Source organism: Sciurus carolinensis, chromosome 11, assembly GCF_902686445.1.
Source record: "Sciurus carolinensis chromosome 11, mSciCar1.2, whole genome shotgun sequence".
Lineage (NCBI taxonomy): Eukaryota > Metazoa > Chordata > Mammalia > Rodentia > Sciuridae > Sciurus > Sciurus carolinensis.
The window spans coordinates 19,063,433-19,068,292 of record NC_062223.1 but is presented as its reverse complement, the minus strand read 5'-3'; positions in this window follow the sequence as shown (position 1 = coordinate 19,068,292).

The following is a 4,860-nucleotide window of genomic DNA, read 5'->3' as shown; positions in this document are numbered from 1 at the left end:
TCCCTTCAGTGAGAAAGGAGAACTTGAGATCAGCAACAGAAGTTCTTTTAAAGAGTGACAATGTTCTTATGTCTTAGAACTTGCTTTGCTTTGCTTTTCTCCATGTTTTAATTTTTCTATGACTTTTTTTTTGTTTCAGGAGACAATAGAATGAGTGTTTTAATTAAAACAAAATCTAATTAAACATTATTAAACAAACAAACAAAAAACTGGTTACCTATGGGACATCAACCACTTTAATTAGGTCTTTTTCTCTTCTAATTAGTCTCTTATTTCTCTTTGTCTATTAATGTTCTTGGTCAGGAACTACTCTTTTTAGCCATCTCCATTTCTGTTGTGTCTACCTTTTACATTTTACTTTTAACCACACATTCCTTTTCAGTTCTCAGATTTTATCACTCAATCTGATAAAAACAAATGAATACTCACCTCTTATCTAAGTTAATTTTCCAGATAACTTAACTAGAAAGAGAAAACTGTACCAGAAGTTCTTTTCTTGATAACATTTATTTCTTCTATACCATGCCAAATAAAATACCCTTTTAATAAGGTTATCAAGTGATAAAGATGAATCTTAATTCATTATTTGCAAGATACAAAAAAAAATATGTCCTATTTTAGAATGATTAGCTGATATCTTGGGGGGAAAAATGGAAGAAAGAAAAACACTTGAAAAATTATACAATGACACATCCTAAAGGAAAGCTTGGGAACATCTTCTAACATTTTTTCCAGTTAATTCAGTAAGCATTAGAAAAGCTAATTTTTCAGAGCATCAGTCTTGAATAGGGGAACAGAAATACTTAGTTCTGCCTGTTAGTCTACAGTCCTGAAAACTGAGATAGCAAAAGCAATGATCCAATCCAGAAATCAGGGTTTGATAGAGCTTGGACTGGAAGCCAGCTTCTCCCCAAGAGCTCACCTTTGCACCTCAGAGTCAACCAAAGACAGCTATTTAAACAAAAACAAAAAAAAAAAAAAATGAAAGTAAAACAAACAAAATAAAAAGAGAGAGAGAGAAAGAAAGAAAGAAAGGAAGGAAGAAAGAGAAAAGCCAAAGAGAACAACAGCAGTGACACACACACACAAAAAAAATTGGCAATGATTTCATTTTTCTTTGTTTATTCTCCAACTAGATTTGCTACAGTCAAAGAGAAGATTCTGGTCAAGAGAATGTGATGAGAGAGAAGGTGCAAATTTTATCCACCTGTGTATAAGATAGGCTTGTCCACTCTCCTGTCTCCCTGGATGTGATGGGGACATTGTGCTGAGCCATCTGGACTCACATGGCTAAGAGGAAATCTTTAGGGAGGACAGAAAAACGAGATTGAGTAGGTGGGTGCTTCTAAAATCTTGGGGGGACTGAACTGACATACTAGCTCAGAATTTTATATAAAGGAAAAATGCATTTCTAACTTCTTTCACTCTTATTTCATTTTGCTTCCCTGCTGCATCTATTTCCTGCCACTCCGACACTTGACACAGTTCTGTTGGAGTAGAGGATCCAACACTTGACATGGTTCTGTTAATTATCCTTCCTCTTGGGGGCCATAGGCATGGCATATCTTCATGTGTAGTTGCTTTTTAATATTAATAATCAATATATCATTAGAAACTTATTGGAAAAACATTGGGAAGGTTTAATGTATTGGGACACAAAATAGTATACAATAAAAATTTAGCAGTAATACATAGATAAAATACATGAAAATAAACAATTGTAGCTGTGCTTGAGTTAAAAGGAGCCTGTGATTGCTTTAGTATAATAATTTCTAAATATAGATGGATAAGGAAGCATTCCTCTGAGCTTGGATGCGGTGTTTAGCCTTTGTTGCTTTCCTAGTTTTAATAGTTGATTCTAGAGATACTTTCCATGATAAAAATATTTAGATTAGATATAAATATAATTTGTGTTTTTCTTATGTTTAGTCTAATTCTTTGCGAATCAGAACAAGATTGTAGTTCACCATTATTTGAATAGAACAGACTAAATATTAACTATAAGTTGATTTCTTTGCCCTTTAATAATAATAAAAAACTTTTCTCTGTTAAACACTGGAGTTCATGGTGGGGGTGGTTTCTCAGAAAATCTAGTGACATGTTTGTTCTGAAGGTTGAAGGCTGGCAGATCATGGTGCCCTCAGTTTAGCTGGGAGACGAGGTTGTTTTAATCTAGCTGGGAAATAAGGTTGTTTTGGTCTGGGCTGTCATACAGAGAGAATGTGTACTTTGAGAAGCAGCATAGATTGTACGTTTGAAGGTTTTTATTATTTAAAAAGATATAATCATTACTAAAGAAAAATATCTATAAAAAGACTGGCAGAAAAAATAAACAGATTCAACCTCAGAACACTTGGTGTCTATGTCTGCTGTTTCTCCATGGCCCTCAACACCTCCCATCCACCTAGGACCCACGGCACTTCCCCAGAAATTGAAGCTCCTATCCCAACAACACAAACACCTTCTTAGGATCAGCACTCAAAATTACTCTTACCTGCCACCAAGTTAACTATATGAAGTGATCATTATTAGTTGGAGTCTAATTAATCCCTCAGTGATTATGCCCAAGGACTAGCATGACTTAAAATGTGTTATGATGATGCTTCAATAATCCTGAGGTCGGTTCCTTTTAAAATTGCCTGAAACTTTTCCATCCATTTCATGGCATTTAGAAATCCAGAATATTCACAAATACACAGACACACATAATACCGCAACTCTGTGGAAAACAGATGAAAGAGAGATATTAGTTGCAAAAATAGTAAAATAAAATTGCACTCTGCAATTTTTATAACATTGAATCCCCATCTTCAAAATACTGTCTAGTTGCTTTTCTTTCTCTCCAATTTCTTACCTCCACATTTTCTCTTCTGAAGCAACTCTAAAAAATTCTTATTTTTGTTCACTATATTATTCTAAGTAATCCACATTTTACCAACCCTTAATCTCAAGCTCCTCTGTAAGTCCATTTTAGCCTTGTGTGCAGATTTAGTTGTTTTTCAAAACTAAAAAGCTTTCTGTATAATAGAAACTATGATCTTTAGAAAGATGATAATTACACTTATCTCTCTCTCTCCCCGTCTCCCCATCCATCTTCATCTATCTTCTTTGCCCTTGTCTATATGTGCTAAGTCTCCCTGACTCTATAAATTGTCTGTATACACACAGACGTTTACTACACATGTAAACATATGTTCATGTGTACATATGCATCCCATCTACCTTGGAAAAGGTCTACCAATCTCTCTTGATACTTTCCAAAGCCATAAAAATCATTTTGTCCTAAAACATTTTCAGCAACCTCAGCACTTATATTTATCTCAGAAAATCAATTCAAAGTTTTTTGAAGTTGACAGTTTTGACTTTAAAAATTACAACTATGGCACATATTATCTCTACATTTGTAGACAACTTACCTCATTTTCATGAACTGTACTTTTTCTCACTATGAACTCTTGTCCTAGGAATTTTCTTTGAGGTTTAAAAGTTATAAGGTATTCAAAGATCTGACATTATGTAAAGTATATAAAGCCATCACAGGAAATTCCAGTTTAATCTGAAGCACAAATTTTCAGATTCTGTTCACTGATACCACAGAGATAGAAAACACCCTCCTTTCTATGCAGTCATTTAACTTTTTCTGACCAGGCACTCATTACTACCAAATAAGGGTTTAGATTCCATGTATAAATAATGATACTTTGGTTAGTTACTAACAGAGCAAGTAACTCCCTACCTATAAAGAAGGAGAGAAAGCCAAAAGGCCTTCAAGAATAAGTGAGGGACACTTGTATTTATAAGGTTGATTTCGTTTCCCTATTGCATTTCAAAAAAATTCAAAATGAAATCATCAATCCCACCAATTAAAAGTTCCCTGAAGACAGCTCAGGGACTTTCACCATGGGAGTTAGGAATGACTTAAGCATCTCTTTCTTCTGTTTTCTCTATCTCTCTTGGTAATGAACTTACTGCTTGCTCTGCATTACTGGGCATTGTTGTACCTCACCATCTCCATTACTCAGCAGAAAGGTCTGCATTCTAAAAGAAAACAAAGAAAAATGTTACTCATTTCACTTGCTTCCCAGTATAACCTGAGCATTTCCCGCCATATAGTATCATTGGAGGGACCAGACATTCATTTCAAATCAAAATTTAAAAAATATTTAAATTTTTTTTCTTATTTCATGTTGTTTTATTTCAAGAAAAGTCCAAGACAAATGCAATGGAAGAAATGTTTTCAAAATCAGACAAAATTTCTTCAATCTTTTATTTCCCTGGGCCAGAATGTACCTTATATGGATAGTTACTAAATCTCTTAGTGGTAAAGTGTTTTTAATATATCTGATTAATAAAGTAACTAACTTCCATATCTCAACATATTCTACATTTTTTCAAGACTTATGGTATTGGAAACATTAAAAATCTGAGATAAATATTTTAAATTCTTTTATATTGAGGAAATTGAGTACTATTGAGGATAATCAATTTTTCCAAATTCAAAAAAGGATATTAAGTAAACTGGCTGAAAAGAAAGCAGGTATGACTAAAAATATATCTTTTATCACTAACTTGCCTTTCTTTGCTGTTAATTTATCATGTTTCATGATTAAATATTCACTAAAATGAGTAAGAAATGGCCATGCATTCCAGGCACATGAAAGCAATATATGATACATTCATTACAGCATTTAGCTGGAGAGAGAAACAAGAAAACCAAAGAAAGTGGTTTTTGTTCCACTGAGTAATTTCGTTCTTATAGTTTAGTCCATTAAGTTTGGGCAAGTCTCTTAGTTTTTCCTCATCTTTAAAATAGGAGTGTGTACTATAGTTAATCCTAGGTTGATTCTCGTTGAAAACCAA